Below are 17,945 nucleotides of genomic sequence, written 5' to 3'. Positions count from 1 at the left end.
TGACTGGTGGGACCCAACGTACTACGTGGAGAGAGGCAAGGTGACTAAGGCTGCATTATTTCTGCACCACTATGGATAGGCTTACCACCAAAGCCACATGACACGATTATGATTGAAATCGCAATGACTCCCACACACACACACAAAAACACGGCATGCTTGTCACACGAATGCATGAATGTATAAAAGGTTATTTCCCTCTCGTTGAACATAATGGGATGGTTGTGTAGCTGGTTAGCCTGTTAGCTCATCAAACTTGAGGTCTCGGGTTCGATAACTACACCTGAGCATAATTTGTGCCAGGAGGATTCTTTGACTGGTCAAAATGTTTTCTAGGGTTTGCACGCTTCAAACTCTCTCTCCAGTATATATATACATGCTGGAGCCTCAGCGCTGGTAGTTGCTCTCTTCACACTCTCTCGCCCTCTCCCGCTGGAGCCTCAGCGCTTATAGTTGCTCTCTTCACACTCTCTCGCCCTCTCCAGATCTAAACAAGACTTTGTTGGCCTCTCTCTCCCCTCACTGCTGCTCAAAGAGCCGGCAGGATCCATCCGCCGGGAAGGGAAGGAGGCTTAACGCTGTCGCCGTCGGCGAGGGACTACCGGCGCAGCTGTTCACTTTCCACCCAGCGGCAGCGCGGGAGGGCCTCCGACCCCTTCTTCTTCGCTGCCGTCCCGTCACCCACCGAACCACACCCCAAGAACCTTAAGGTATAATTTACTTACTCCACATGCATTGCTCTAGCTGCATGCATACCATGAATCTAGGGCGTGGTTCAAAGAGGAAAGTAGTGGGAAAAGTTGTATATAGTATGAATCTAGGACGTGGTTCAAAGAGGAAATGAAGGGGGAAAGTTGTATAGCATGAATCTAGGATGTGGTTCAAAGAGGAAAGGAATGGGGGAAAGTAGTGGGGAAAGTTGTATCGCATAAATCTAGGACGTGGTTCAAAGAGGAAATGAAGGGGAGAAAGTACTAGTTCAAAAAGGAAAGGAAGGGACAAGGCTGTAGAGTTTGAGCAGGACTAGATTTGCTGCGCTCACATAGGGAAAGGTGTCTAAAGATAACAAAACTGGGACCAACACAAATATGCTCCTTGGTTGTTTGTTCTTTGTTGCAACAGGCTGTGCATGACCACAGTACATGGTAGATGCACATGGTGCTGGTGCGTCCACTGTCCCGTGCAACTCATTAGCTGTTGTTAATCTAAGGCCCTGTTTGGTTAAAACTCCCTAGTCCCTACCTGCTTGGGTTCAGGGACTAAACATGGACTAGAGGTTATTAAATGACATGCTAAAAGACCATGTTACCCCTAGTAATGAACCAATAGAGACAAGGTGCGATGCGTGGCAGGGGCAACTGTTGGAAAAAGTCCCAAAAAGACTCCCTCGGGGTCTTCTTTCTCTAGTCCGAAATGCCCACTTTTAGTCCCTAAAAGTCCCTCCTGTTTGGTTTAGATGGGACTGACACGGAGATTTTTTAGTCCCTGCACCAAAATGCCCCTGTAAACAAACACCCTCTAATAATTCCGCTGGAAAATTGATGCAATGCCACAGTTAAAAGCAAATTACATGTTTAACGAATTTTGTTGTTAATATAATATCTATGTTAATATTAATCAATGCCACCGTTTGAGAAATGCTACTGTCTTGCTTTCTTTCCCATTTAGATAAGGTAGAGGCTTCTTTTTGTTGCCTTCTGTGTCATCCACCGTTATTGACCACTAATTGTTTCCTTTGCACCTCTGTGTAAACAGGGTTATCTACTTCGCCTCGTTGCCATTGTGACCTTTTGTTGCACTGCACAAAACACTTCTGTTTTAAGAGTGTTTTGTGCAGTTCAACCAAAATGTCACACCGACAACGTTGCTTGATTGCTTGATCTTAGTGTAACTGCACAAGAGGATATCTTACTTCCTATCTGTTAAGGAGAATTTGGTTTAGATCTTCTTCTTGTGAGTTGTTTGAATTCCGCATCATGAGAGGTCAGTACTAGCCTTCTTTCACATGATTCTGCAGTGTGCTTTCATATGTTGTGCTACTTGTACAATAATGTTGCTTTATTTTAGTGAACTGCACAAGAGACAATACTTCCAATCTGTATGTGCATCGTAATATCCCATTGAGGTAAGATAAGGATATTTCACAACTGCTGGCCTGTATTTTTCCACTTTCATTAGAAAATTAAGTTTAGTACTATACTTGTGCTCCCTAATTGACATGCCAAATCTTACATTGAAGGCGAAGCTTGTCTGCTATTGAACCAAGTGATGAAGGGGAAGAACAAGCGGAAGAAAAACAAAAATCAACTCCCGGTGCTGTAATGAAGCACTAGAACTGTGATGACACAAGTAATGATATAGTTTTGCATCTTAATTTATTGCTATGGCTGGAACGAGCAGTTGTTTTGCCACTGATTTGATGCCACTCTTAATGTAATATGTAATTATCTCTACTTGTGCAAACATGGATATTCTTTGAAGATACCATATATTTTAGTGGAACTGCACAAGAAGATGTTGGAAACATTAAACTAATCGAGGAGTATATAGTAAGCATGGCCACCACCGTAGATAGCAACAGATGGTTCCGGAGAAGTGCTTCATCTGTATGCTCTACACAATAAGCCTCCTTACAAAGGTTGGTACTCGCCCACTGATTTCATCCATATGAATGAGCTTTGTCATCTCTATTGGTGTTGTGCTACTGTTTAGATACTGTCATGAAAAAGTGGTATTGTCCTTGAGAAGTGCTTCATTTGTGCTGTTTTAAATATTTCCTTTCCTTTTTTTCGAGCAAACAGGGATTCTAGCATTTAGTAGTCCTCTTGTCTTTGCACAACAGGATCATCTTCCTCTGAAGAAGAATATGGAGTACGCGAAGTGACTAGTTCTAATTATGCCAGGATGAACATGCCCTGTCTATCTTCTCATCAGAAGGAGCAGTTGAAGGATGGTTACATTACTCCCCACAAGACCAAACTAACTTCAGCTCAGAAGGACTGACAAATCTCCATTTTTTGCTGTGATGCGCGAGTACAATGTTGTTCTAGGATTCTTTCTGGTGAGTTCCATTTTTCTAAAAGTGTGCTCTACATGGACCGTGTATGTGCCTGTTGAAACTGTCAATTCATAGTATAGTTTGCTCTATACTAATCACTTTTTTGTATTTGTGCAAACAGGGGTGCTCAGCTTGATTTCAATGGGAACTGCACAAAATGTTCATCAATACATCGAATCATTCATTTCCACCACAAGAAAGGAGGTGCCGATAAGTTCAAGGCGTTGCAACATATAAGGGCGAAATCATACAAGCTAGGCGCGAATTTGGTTGATTTTGGTGGAACTGCACAAAAAGAACAACTGGTTTATTTAGCACGAGGTTCCATGTCAATGTCCGAACTGATGGCAAACCCTGCCCATTCCATAATCGTAGGCATTTGATATTTTGGAATGGGACAACCTTGTCAAATTTTGCTCATTGATTTTAGCAAGACATGCATTTGATATTTTCGAATGGGACGCCCTTTGCTGTCAGCAGCGTCCATTAAATTTTTTCTTTATTCTTTAGTTGTGAAGTAAATATTGCCTCTGACATGTGAGTCGCTGAGATGCATAATCATTGATTGTTTTGAATGTTCTCTATGAATTGCCAGGCCTGTGTGTTTGATTGCAATGTACATAAATGCTAAAAAGCTGCTCAAACTCTTTGTACTCCTTCTGTTCCTTTTTACTTTGCACATTGTGAAAGTGCATACTTTTTTGTATAAGATTGGTCAAAGTAGAGATACTTTGACTGCAGACAAAACTTGTATGCAGACTAGAAAGGACCGGAGGGAATACATGTGAAATTGCTGCAAATGAGGTGATCACCCTGGGAATAATGCTAGTACGTATTGTTTTGCATGTTCATCCAATGCCAGTGATACAAGAATTCAAACTAATCGAAATAAATTCATTCATACACGGTCGGATTTCATATAAACATGTCGGATTTCATTACATTTCATACATTCTTCAACTAAAAAGGGTGCGCTGCAGGTATAATTAATTAACCGAAGCTACCCACCTGTGTCTCGCTGAGCCGAACAGAAGCTTCAGCGACTTAACTGCAGGTGTAGTTGCGTAACTGACATGTGGCCTATTGGGCCCACTTGTCAGTCAGCCAACTGCACTAGCAGTTAAGTAGAAGCAGCGTTCTTCTCCAGGGCAGCTCTCCGACTCCATGTCGCCGCCAAGAAGCTAACCGGCCGTCAATGGTCAACCCGCCTAGCTTGGCTTCAACCGGAGGGTAGCAGCAGTGGCCTTACTTGGACCCGAGCGGCGGTGACCTACCATGTTCTACTCTTCCTCGTTTTCTGTGTGGTGCTGCCTCGTTGGCAGTGGGGCGGGGCCTCGGCGGAGCTAGCGATGTCCTCTGTCTCGTTGCCGGCGGGCGGCGCCTCAGCGGAGCGATGGAAATCCTCCCCCACGTTGCCGGCAGGGTGGGGCCTTGTCTGAGTCGGCGATGTCCTCTGCCTCGTTGTTGGCGGGGCGGGGCCTTGGCGGAGCCGGCGGTGTCCTCTGCCTTGTTGTTGGCGCCTCGGGGCCTCGGCGGAGCAAGGCCTCGTCGACGCCAGCGGAGCGGGGACTCGCCGGAGTCGGCATTGTCCTCTGCCTCGTCCTCGGTCTCGCCAAACAGCGCCTCGCCCGCTTCATCGCCCTCTTTGCTAGCCTCTTTGTAGGCGGCCGCAGCCTCCGCCACCCGCATGCGGTACCGCCAGCGCTCGAGGCGGCCCTTGCGAGCGGAGCGGTACGAGTTGAGCAGCGCCTCCTGCTCTGCCCGCTCCGCGGCGATCTGCTCCTCCGCCTGCAGGTGCTCCTGGAGGAGATGGTGGTTGTAGGTGGCGTCGGCCTGCGCCTCCCGGAACTGCTCCTCATGCATCTGCCTCATCTTGTCCTTATATTGGGCACGGGCCTCGCTGATGGTCATGGTGCAATGCACCGGCGAGGATGTCGTGGAGGAGGGGGTTGGCGCTGGATCATCGACTACCATGTTCTCCATTGGGACGTCGTCATCCTCCGGCTGCCTGCCGGCCAGCCGGTCGGCAGCAATGGCTGCCATCTCCTTGTGGTCCGTCGTCCGCCCGCCCCGAAGAGCGCTGGAGCGCGAGGAAGCCATGGTGGGCAGTAGTGGTGTGGACAGGAGAATGGGAACGGATGCGGTTGACTGCGTCTATGGCCGGCGCGGCAGTTTATATAGCAATGGTTGGCGGGCGGAGGGACAGACGTGTGGCACCGGAGTAGCTGCCTCGGCAACCGCGTATCATTAATGTGAAGGAAATATGCCCTAGAGGCAATAATAAAGTTATTATTTATTTCCTTATATCATGATAAATGTTTATTATTCATGCTAGAATTGTATTAACCGGAAACATAATACTTGTGTGAATACATAGACAAACAAAGTGTCACTAGTATGCCTCTACTTGACTAGCTCGTTAATCAAAGATGGTTATGTTTCCTAACCATGAACGATGAGTTGTTATTTGATTAACGGGATCACATCATTAAGTGAATGATCTGATTGACATGACCCATTTCATTAGCTTAGCACCCGATCGTTTAGTATGTTGCTATTGCTTTCTTCATGACTTATACATGTTCCTATAACTATGAGATTATGCAACTCCCGTTTACCGGAGGAACACTTTGGGTGCTACCAAACGTCACAACGTAACTGGGTGATTATAAAGGAGCATTACAGGTGTCTCCAAAGGTACATGTTGGGTTGGCGTATTTCGAGATTAGGATTTGTCACTCCGATTGTCGGAGAGGTATCTCTGGGCCCTCTCGGTAATGCACATCACATAAGCCTTGCACGCATTGCAACTAATGAGTTAGTTGTGAGATGATGTATTACGGAACGAGTAAAGAGACTTGCCGGTAACGAGATTGAACTAGGTATTGGATACCGATGATCGAATCTCGGGCAAGTAACATACCGATGACAAAAGGAACAACGTATGTTGTTATGCGGTCTGACCGATAAAGATCTTCATAGAATATGTAGGAGCCAATATAGGCATCCAGGTCCCGGTATTGGTTATTGACCAGAGATTTGTCTCAGTCATGTCTGCATTGTTCTCGAACCGTAGGGTCCGCACGCTTAAAGTTACGATGACAGTTGTTATGAGTTTTATGCATGTTGATGTACCGAAGTTAGTTCGGAGTCCCGGATGTGATCACGGACATGACGAGGAGTCTCGAAATGGTCGAGACATAAAGATTGATATATTGGATGACTATATTCGGACACCGGAAGTGTTCCGGATGAATTTCGGATAAAACCGGAGCACCGGGGGGTTACCGGAACCCCCCGGGGGGTTAATGGGCCTTATGGGCCTAATGTGGAGAAGAGGAAGGGGCTGCCAGGGCAGGCCGTGCGCCCCCTCTCCCCCTAGTCCGAATTGTACAAGGAGGGAGGGGCGGCGCCCCCCCTTTCCTTCTCTCCCCCTCTCTCCTACTTGGACAAGGAAAAGGGGGAGGAGTCCTACTCCCGGTAGGAGTAGGACTCCTCCTGCGCCCACCTCCTGGCCGGCCGCACCCCTCCCCTTGGCTCCTTTATATACGGAGGCAAGGGGGCACCCTAGAACACACAAGTTGATCCTCGTGATCGTTCCTTAGCCGTGTGCGGTGCCCCCTGCCACCATATTCCACCTCGGTCATATCGTTGTAGTGCCTAGGCGAAGCCCTGCGTCGGTGGAACATCATCATCGTCACCACGCCGTTGTGCTGACGGAACTCATCCCCGGAGCTTTGCTGGATCGGAGCCCGGGGAGCGTCATCGAGCTGTACGTGTGCTAAGAACTCGGAGGTGCCGGAGTAACGGTGCTTGGATCGGTCGGATCGGGAAGAAGACGTACGACTACTTCCTCTACGTTGTGTCAACGCTTCCGTTGCAATCTACAAGGGTACGTAGATCAAACTCTCCCCTCTCGTTGCTATGCATCACCATGATCTTGCGTGTGCGTAGGAATTTTTTTGAAATTACTGCGTTACCCAGCAGTGGTATCAGAGCCTAGGTTTTATGGTTTGATGTTATATGCACGAGTAGAACACAAGTGAGTTGTGGGCGATATAAGTCATACTGCCTACCAGCATGTCATACTTTGGTTCGGCGGTATTGTTGGACGAGACGACCCGGACCGACATTACGCGTACGCTTACGCGAGACCGGTTCTCCCGACATGCTTTGCACATAGGTGGCTTGCGGGCGACAGTCTCCCCAACTTTAGTTGAACCAAGTGTGGCTACGCTCGGTCCTTGCGAAGGTTAAAACGGAGTCAAATTGACAAACTATCGTTGTGGTTTTGATGCGTAGGTGAGATTGGTTCTTACTTAAGCCCGTAGCAGCCACGTAAAACTTGCAACAACAAAGTAGAGGACGTCTAACTTGTTTTTGCAGGGCATGTTGTGATGTGATATGGTCAAAATGTGATGAGATATAAGTTGTTGTATGAGATGATCATGTTTTGTTAAAGTTATCGGCAACTGGCAAAAGCCTTATGGTTGTCTCTTTATTGCATAAGATGCAAGCGCCAAATAATTGCTTTACTTTATCGCTATGCGATAGCAATAGTTGCAAGAGCAATAGTTGGCGAGACAACCGTGTGACGACATATTGATATAGATCAAGATGATGGAGATCATGGTGTCATGCCGGTGATGATAGAGATCATGACAGTACTTTGGAGATGGAGATCAAAGGCGCAAGATGATGATGGCCATATCATGTCACATATTTTGATTGCATATGATGTTTATCTTTTATACATCTTATTTTGCTTAGTTTGACGGTAGCATTTTAAGATGATCTCTCACTAATTATCAAGAAGTGTTCTCCCTGAGTATGCACCGTTGCAAAAGTTCTTCGTGCTGAGACACCACGTGATGATCGGGTGTGATAGGCTCTACGTTCAAATACAACGGGTGCAAAACAGTTGCACACGCGGAATACTCAGGTTATACTTGACGAGCCAAGCATATACAGATATGGCCTCGGAACACGGAGACCGAAAGGTCGAGCGTGAATCATATAGTAGATATGATCAACATAGTGATGTTCACCAATGAAACTACTCCATCTCACGTGATGATCGGACATGGTTTAGTTGATTTGGATCACGTAATCACTTAGAGGATTAGAGGGATGTCTATCTAAGTGGGAAGTTCTTAAGTAATATGATTAACTAAACTTTAATTTATCATGAACTTAGTCCTGGTAGTATTAGCATATCTATGTTATGGATCAATAGCTCACGTTGTTGCTTTCATATGTTTATTTTGATATGTTCCTAGAGAAAATTGTGTTGAAAGATGTTAGTAGCAATGATGCGGATTGGATCCGTGATCTGAGGTTTATCCTCATTGCTGCACAGAAGAATTATGTCCTTGATGCACCGCTAGGTGACGGGCCTATTGCAGGAGCAGATGCAGACGTTATGAACGTTTGGCTAGCTCAATATGATGACTACTTGATAGTTTAGTGCACCATGCTTAATGGCTTAGAATCGGGACTTCAAAGACGTTTTGAACGTCATGGAGCATATGAGATGTTCCAGGAGTTGAAGTTAATATTTCAAGCAAATACCCGAGTTGAGAGATATGAAGTCTCCAACAAGTTCTATAGCTAAAAGATGGAGGAGAATCGCTCAACTAGTGAGCATGTGCTTAGATTGTCTGAGTACTACAATCGCTTGATTCAAGTGGGAGTTAATCTTCCAGATAAGATAGTGATTGACAGAATTCTCTAGTCACCATCACCAAGTTAGTAGAACTTCGTGATGAACTACGATATGCAAGGGATAACGGAAACGATTCCCAAGCTCTTCGTAATGCGGAAATTGACGAAGGTAGAAATAGAGAAAAACATCAAGTGTTGATGGTAGACAAGACCACTAGTTTCAAGAAAAGGGAAGAGGGAAGAAGGGGAACTTCAAGAAGAACAGCAAGCAAGTTGCTGCTCAAGTGAAGAAGCCCAAGTCTGGTCCTAAGCCTGAGACTAAGTGTTTCTACTGCAAAGGGACTGGTCACTGGAAGCGGAACTACCCCAAGTGATTGGCAGATAAGAAGGATGGCAAAGTGAACATAAGTATATTTGATATACATGTTATTGATGTGTACTTTACTAGTGTTTATAGCAACCCCTCAGTATTTGATACTAGTTCAGTTGCTAAGATTAGTAACTCAAAACGGGAGTTGCAGAATAAACAGAGCGATGTGTGTTGGAAGTGGTTCCAAGATTGATATGATCATCATCGCACACTCCCTATACTTTCGGGATTAGTGTTAAACTGAATAAGTGTTATTTGGTGTTTGCGTTGAGCATGAATATGATTTGATCATGTTTATTGTAATACGGTTATTCATTTAAGTAAGAGAATAAATTGTTGTTCTGTTTACATGAATAAAACCTTATATGGTTACACACCCAATGAAAATAGTTCGTTGGATCTCGATCGTAGTGATACACATAATCATAATATTGAAACCAAAAGATGCAAAGTTAATAATGATAGTGCAACTTATTTGTGGCACTACCGTTTAGGTCATATTGGTATAAAGCGCATGAAGAAACTCCATGCTGATGGGCTTTTGGAATCACATGATTATGAATCAGTTGATGCTTGCGAACCATGCCTCATGGGCAAGATGACTAAGACTCTGTTCTTCGGAACAATGGAGAGAGCAACAGATTTGTTGGAAATCATACATACTGATGTATGTGGTCCGATGAATATTGAGGCTCGCGACAAGTATCATTATTTTCTGATCTTCACAGATGATTTGAGCAGATATGAGTATATCTACTTGATGAAACATAAGTCTGAAACATTTGAAAAGTTCAAAGAATTTCAGAGTGAAGTGAAAAATCATCGTAACAAGAAAATAAAGTTTCTACGATCTGATCGTAGAGAAGAGTATTTGAGTTACGAGTTTGGCCTTCAGTTAAAAACAATGTGAAATAGTTTCACTACTCACGCCACCTGGAACACCACAATGTAATGGTGTGTCCGAACGTCATAACCGTACTTTATTAGATATGGTGCGATCTATGATGTCTCTTACCGATCTACCACTATCATTTTGGGGTTATACATTAGAGACAGCTGCATTCATGTTAAAAGGGCACCATCTAAATCTGTTGAGACGACACCGTATGAACTATGGTTTGGCAAGAAACCAAAGTTGTCGTTTCTTAAAGTTTGGGGTTGCGATGCTTATATGAAAAAGTTTCATCCTGATAAGCTCAAACTCAAATCGGAGAAGTGCGTCTTCATAGGATACCCAAAAGAAAATGTTGGGTACACCTTCTATCACAGATCCGAAGGCAAGATATTCGTTGCTTAGAATGGATCCTTTCCAGAGAAGGAGTTTCTCTTGAAAGAAGTGAGTGGGAGGAAAGTAGAACTTGATGAGGTAACTGTACCTACTCCCTTATTGGAAAGTAGTTCATCACAGAAATCTGTTCCTGTGACTACTAGACCGATTAGTGAGGAAGCTAATGATGATGATCATGTAACTTCAGATCAAGTTACTACCGAACCTCGTAGGTAAACCAGAATGAGATCCGCACCAGAGTGGTACGGTAATCCAGTTCTGGAGGTCATGTTACTTGACCATGACGAGCCTACGAACTATGAAGAAGCGATGGTGAGCCCAGATTCTGCCAAATGGCTTGAAGCCATGAAATCTGAGATGGGATCCATGTATGAGAACAAAGTATGGACTTTGGTTGACTTGCCCGCTGATCGGCAAGCAATTGAGAATAAATGGATCTTCAAGAATAAGACTGACGCTGACGGTAATATTACTGTCTACAAAGCTCGACTTGTCGCAAAAGGTTTTCGGCAAGTTCAAGGGATTGACTACGATGAGACCTTCTCACCCGTAGCGGTGCTTAAGTCTGTCCGAATCATGTTAGCAATTGCCGCATTTTATGATTATGAAATTTGGCAGATGGATGTCAAAACTGCATTCCTGAATGGATTTCTGGAAGAAGAGTTGTATATGATGCAACCAGAAGGTTTTGTCGATCCAAAGGGAGCTAACAAAGTGTGCAAGCTCCAGCGATCCATTTATGGACTGGTGCAAGCATCTTGGAGTTGGAATATACGCTTTGATGAGTTGATCAAAGCATATAGTTTTATACAGACTTGCGGTGAAGCCTGTATTTACAAGAAAGTGAGTGGGAGCACTACAGCATTTCTGATAAGTATATGTGAATGACATATTGTTGATCAGAAATAATGTAGAATTATTCTGTAAAGCATAAAGGAGTGTTTGAAAGGAGTTTTTCAAAGAAAGACTTCGGTGAAGCTGCTTGCATATTGAGCTTCAAAATCTATAGAGATAGATCAAGACGCTTGATAAGTTTTTTCAATGAGTACATACCCTGACAAGATTTTGAATTAGTTCAAAATGGAGCAGTCAAAGAAAGAGTTCTTGCCTATATTACAAGGTGTAAAGTTGAGTAAGACTCAAAGCCCGACCACGGCAGAAGATAGAAAGAGAATGAAAGTCATTCCCTATGCCTTGGCCATAGGTTCTATAAAGTATGTCTTGCTGTGTACCAGATCTATTGTATACCCTGCACTGATTTGGCAAGGGAGTACAATAGTGATCTAGGAGTAGATTATTGGACAGCGGTCAGAATTATCCTTAGTGAAATAAGAATATGTTTCTCGATTATGGACGTGACAAAAAGGGTTCGTCGTAAAGGGTTACATCGATGCAAGTTTTTGAGAGTGATCCAGATGATTCTAAGTCTCAATCTGGATACATATTGAAAGTGGGAGCAATTAGCTAGAGTAGCTCTGTGCAGAGCATTGTAGATATAGAATTTTGCAAAATACATACGGATCTGAATTTGGCAGGCCCGTTGACTAAATTTCTCTCACAAGCAAAACATGATCACTCTTTGGGTGTTAATCACATAGCGATGTGAACTAGATTGTTGAATCTAGTAAACCCTTTGGGTGCTAGTCACATGGAGATGTGAACCAATCACATAAAGATGTGAACTATTGGTATTAATCACATAGCGATGTGAACTAGATTATTGACTCTAGTGCAAGTGGGAGACTGAAGGAAATATGCCCTAGAGGCAATAATAAAGTTATTATTTATTTCCTTATATCATGATAAATGTTTATTATTCATGCTAGAATTGCATTAACCGGAAACATAATACTTGTGTGAATACATAGACAAACAAAGTGTCACTAGTATGCCTCTACTTGACTAGCTCGTTAATCAAAGATGGTTATGTTTCCTAACCATGAACAATGAGTTGTTATTTGATTAACGGGATCACATCATTAAGTGAATGATCTGATTGACATGACCCATTTCATTAGCTTAGCACCCATCGTTTAGTATGTTGCTATTGCTTTCTTCATGACTTATACATGTTCCTATAACTATGAGATTATGCAACTCCCGTTTACCGGAGGAACACTTTGGGTGCTACCAAACGTCACAACGTAACTGGGTGATTATAAAGGAGCATTACAGGTGTCTCCAAAGGTACATGTTGGGTTGGCGTATTTCGAGATTAGGATTTGTCACTCCGATTGTCGGAGAGGTATCTCTGGGCCCTCTCGGTAATGCACATCACATAAGCCTTGCACGCATTGCAACTAATGAGTTAGTTGTGAGATGATGTATTACGGAACGAGTAAAGAGACTTGCCGGTAACGAAATTGAACTAGGTATTGGATACCGATGATCGAATCTCGGGCAAGTAACATACCGATGACAAAAGGAACAACGTATGTTGTTATGCGGTCTGACCGATAAAGATCTTCATAGAATATGTAGGAGCCAATATGGGCATCCAGGTCCCGGTATTGGTTATTGACCAGAGATTTGTCTCAGTCATGTTTGCATTGTTCTCGAACCGTAGGGTCCGCACGCTTAAAGTTACGATGACAGTTGTTATGAGTTTTATGCATGTTGATGTACCGAAGTTAGTTCGGAGTCCCGGATGTGATCACGGACATGACGAGGAGTCTCGAAATGGTCGAGACATAAAGATTGATATATTGGATGACTATATTCGGACACCGGAAGTGTTCCGGATGAATTTCGGATAAAACCGGAGCACCGGGGGGTTACCGGAACCCCCCGGGGGGTTAATGGGCCTTATGGGCCTAATGTGGAGAAGAGGAAGGGGCTGCCAGGGCAGGCCGTGCGCCCCCTCTCCCCCTAGTCCGAATTGTACAAGGAGGGAGGGGCGGCGCCCCCCCCTTTCCTTCTCTCCCCCTCTCTCCTACTTGGACAAGGAAAAGGGGGAGGAGTCCTACTCCCGGTAGGAGTAGGACTCCTCCTGCGCCCACCTCCTGGCCGGCCGCACCCCTCCCCTTGGCTCCTTTATATACGGAGGCAAGGGGGCACCCTAGAACACACAAGTTGATCCTCGTGATCGTTCCTTAGCCGTGTGCGGTGCCCCCTGCCACCATATTCCACCTCGGTCATATCGTTGTAGTGCCTAGGCGAAGCCCTGCGTCGGTGGAACATCATCATCGTCACCACGCCGTTGTGCTGACGGAACTCATCCCCGAAGCTTTGCTGGATTGGAGCCCGGGGAGCGTCATCGAGCTGTACGTGTGCTAAGAACTCGGAGGTGCCGGAGTAACGGTGCTTGGATCGGTCGGATCGGGAAGAAGACGTATGACTACTTCCTCTACGTTGTGTCAACGCTTCCGTTGCGATCTACAAGGGTACGTAGATCATACTCTCCCCTCTTGTTGCTATGCATCACCATGATCTTGCGTGTGCGTAGGAAAGGTTTTGAAATTACTGCGTTACCCAACATAATGTGGGCGGCAGATGGACGGACGGACGACACTTGTGTCGTTTGAAGGCGGAGCAATCGCCTGCACCGGGAAGTGGGGCGGGCGGCGCTGACTGTTTCGGGCGGAAAGCGCGCGCGTGCGAGGAGATGACTTTAGTTGGAGAGGATGACAATGGGGACCCACCAGGTCCATAGCCTCACGTACGCAAGTGCCTTCTTATTATATATATATAATTTACTTTGCTTCCTCCTGGTTTCCTGACATCACGGTCCCACACCATTGTCAACCTATGTAGTAGTCAATAAATGAGAGAATTGCACAAGAAGCGGCCGACAGCTGGGACCAAGCAGCTGGAGCAGTATTTGTGTTTTTGAAGTGTGAGCACTGCAGAGTTTTTTGATGTTTAGCCCAGATATTAATTTTTCTCCTATGAACAACAACGAAAACATCGCTGCAGGTATTAACTGGGCGAGCTGTGGCCCGTCTAGCCCAGGCCAGATATCCAGCACAGATATTAATTTTTTTCAAGTTGAAAATGGCTAGCCTAGCTATACTTTTTTAGGAATACCCAAGCAAGGTCAAGTTGTTATTCTCCACCCCGCTGGGCTGCAAATCTTTCCTAGGAGGGATGCATTAGGCTTAACAAGAAAATGGGCTTTAAGAAATAATAAATGGGATGTAATTATAAAAACTGGGTAGTAACTATAAAAAATGCGCCAAACACGTGATTACTTTATAAAATATTATTTTTGGATATTGAAAATTTTAATTTCATTAATTGTTGCAAACACAATGTTTCGTTGGATTTTTATGTAATATAAATTTATTGTATTTAATCTGACTAGAAATTTTGGAATAAAAATATATCGAATCCCATCAAAATGTGGGAAATTTTATTGAATTTTGTTTTGAACGGTTGGTTGAAATGGGCTGTACTTTTAACAAACTGTAAATGGGCTGTAGTAAATTCCATTAGAATTCAAAAATGGGCTACACATTCTTACAAATCACAAATGGGCTATAAGTTCTCTGCCACACACTTCTGGCCTTACTAAGTTGACGCGTCCCCTAAAAAAACAGAGTTGACGCATATGCAAGGCTTTGTCAACTTATAGTCAACACACGGTTCTAGCAGTAGTGGCAGTTGGATGTCCATCCAATGGATGCCGTGCTTCTTCTTCAATCTCGGATATTCTAGCTTCACCCGCCAAAAAAATGATTCCTCCCCCTGACATCTAGGGCGCACCGTTTCGGAAGCTGACCTGTGGGCCTACTAAGTTGACGTACCAAGGGCTTTGTCAACTTAGTCAATATAAACGATTCTTGCTGCAATGACCGTACGATGTCCATCCAACGGCCGTCGTGCTTCTTCAACCAATGGCCTTCTTGCTCCAGCAGCCCAAAGCAGCGCCGGTCGTGCAGCCTGCTCCTGCCTCCCGTGGCCGGCTGTGCTACCGCGGAGGCCTCACCGCCCCCTACTACTCCCAGCGCTGGCCAGGCCATCCCTCCACTCACCCACACCCCCTGTTATTCTGCGGCGACGGCAGCGCAGAGGAACCAGTGAACCCTTGTACTCCTCTCCGCGTGTGCATCCACTTCCGCGTCTTCCCCGGCTCCACGTCGTCCCCTTCCTAGGCCTCACCCTTGTCCACCGCCCTGGTGCTCTCGGCGCGGCGTGGTCAACGTGGTCAAGGAACGACATCCATCGGACGTGGACTATACGTGGAGAGGCCGACAGCTGGGTCGACGGCAGCCACAAGGAAGTGCCTCCTTATTACGCGCAAAATAATTATTCCCCCACCTGACAGCGGGGACCCACCGGACGGGCCACCGTATTTCGCAAAAAAATGATTCGCCCCCTGACTGCTGGGACCCACGAGCTACATCTTCGCATGCAAGGAAGTGCGTCCGAAAAAAAAGATTCGCCCCCTGACTGCTGGGACCCACCAGCTATATCTTCGCACGCAAGGAAGTGCGTCCGAAAAAAAACCCGATTCGCCCCCGACTGCTGGGACCCACTAGCTACACCTTCGCACGCAAGGAAGTGCGTCCGGGCAAAAAACGATTCGCCCCCTGACTGCTGGGACCCAACACCTACACCTTCACATGCAAGGAAGTGCATCCGGGCAAAAAAAAACAAAACGATTCGCTCCCCTGACTGCTGGGACCCACCAGCTACATCTTCGCATGCAAGGAAGTGCCTGACAGTCGGGACCCACCTGGTCGAAGCGCACGTAGCGTTGTCATTCTGGTCGCGAACGTGTACGTACATACTGGTCGATGTAGAGGCGCGCACGTAGCATGTACACGTACTTACAACAGCGAGGGTGCAAGAAAGAAAATACGACCACGTATGTGTACATACGGGCAGGGTCTCGAACGCCTACTCGCGCATACGTATGGCCAGGGCTCGTGTACATGGCTGGGTCGGAACGGAGAAACAACGTCGTCATGGTGTTCATGGGGAGGCAATGGAATGCGTCGTGTTCATGAGGAGGCAACGGAATGCGTCGTGTTCATGGGGAGGAAACGGGATGCGTCGTGTTCATCGGGAGGCAACAGAACGCGTGGGAGCCAACCGTCTGGGTCGGAACGGAATGCGTGGTCGTGTTCATCGGGAGGGCTTGGACGAAACAGGCGATGGAAATGAGGCCTGGCATACCGCAGAACGGAGGAAACGGACCTCCTACGGTCGAAACGGGGGTCCTGTTTATCGGGAGGGGTGTGGCGTACCGCAAAATGGAGGAAACAGACCTCCTATGGTCGAAACGGGGGTCCTGTTGATCGAGAGGGGTGTGGCGTACCGCAAAACGGACGAAACGGACCGCCTACGGTCGAAAACGGGGTCCTGTTCATCGGGAGGGGTGTGGCATACCGTAAAATGGGACTCCACGGGGTACTGTTCATCTCCACCGTCGACCTCCTCCAGCCACCACGGGCTACCGTCGACCTCCTCCAGCCTCCACGGGCCCCTGTTCATCCAGCCTCCACCGCGCGGTACTCCACTGACTACTGTTCAACCACCCCTTCAACGTCCGCTGTTCATCCAGCCCTCCACACCACGGGGTCCTGTTCAACCACCCCTCCACGGGCACCCCTCCACCATCTACTGTTCATCCAGCCCTCCACACCATGGGGTCCTGTTCATCCAGAGGCAACACCACCTCTCAGTGTTCATCCAAAACCCCTCGCAACACTCACTGTTCATCCTAGAGGCAACATCGATCGACTTCAGTTAGCAGCAATAGCGAAGGAATCGCTCGATCAGGTTCAGTTAACAGCCATCGATCGACCGCTCGGGTTCAGTAATGCATAGCCTGCAGTGCAATCGCTCAGGTTCAGTTAGAGCCCAACGCCTCGCTCGGGTCTAGTTAGAGCCAACGCCTCGCACACACGCGCGTACGTGTACGAGAGGAATGCGCATCGCTCGGCCCCCGACCTCCCACCATAACCGGGAACTCCCCGAAATTTTCCTCGCCCTCGCTTCTACCATGGTTTTTTCCGTCATGGACGGCCCAAAGAATGTCATGTAGCTGCGTCTCCGGCCCGCCCAGGACGAAAAGCCCATTTTCTGTCATGATTTTTTGTCATAAAAGTAGGAGCCCGCCACATCTATGATGATACCGGGTTTTGTCACAATTATCGTCATAGAAGTGTCGTATGTATGACAGAATTTTTTTCCATTCAGCCCAAAATGTCACAGATGTGTCTTTTTTTTGTAGTGCCCACTGAGTTTCTTTTATCGAGCTTTCATATACTTACAGCTCTAGTGCATCCGTTGCATGGCAATCCCTACTCAATCACATTGATATCTATTGATGGGCATCTCCATAGCCCGTTGATACGCCTAGTTGATGTGAGACTATCTTCTCCCTTTTTGTCTTCTCCACAACCACCATTTTATTCCACTTATAGTGCTATATCCATGGCTCATGATCATGTATTGCATGAAGATTGAAAAAGTTTGAGAACACCAAAAGTATGAAACAATTGCTTGGCTTGTCATCGGGGTTGTGCATGATTTAAATATTTTGTGTGGTGAAGATGGAGCATAGCCAGACTATATGATTTTGTAGGGATAACTTTCTTTGGCCATGCTATTTTGAG

This window comes from Triticum urartu, chromosome 1A, assembly GCF_056163025.1.
Source record: "Triticum urartu cultivar PI428250 chromosome 1A, HENAU_Tu73, whole genome shotgun sequence".
NCBI classification, from domain to species: domain Eukaryota; kingdom Viridiplantae; phylum Streptophyta; class Magnoliopsida; order Poales; family Poaceae; genus Triticum; species Triticum urartu.
Note: the sequence above shows the minus strand (reverse complement) of the source record.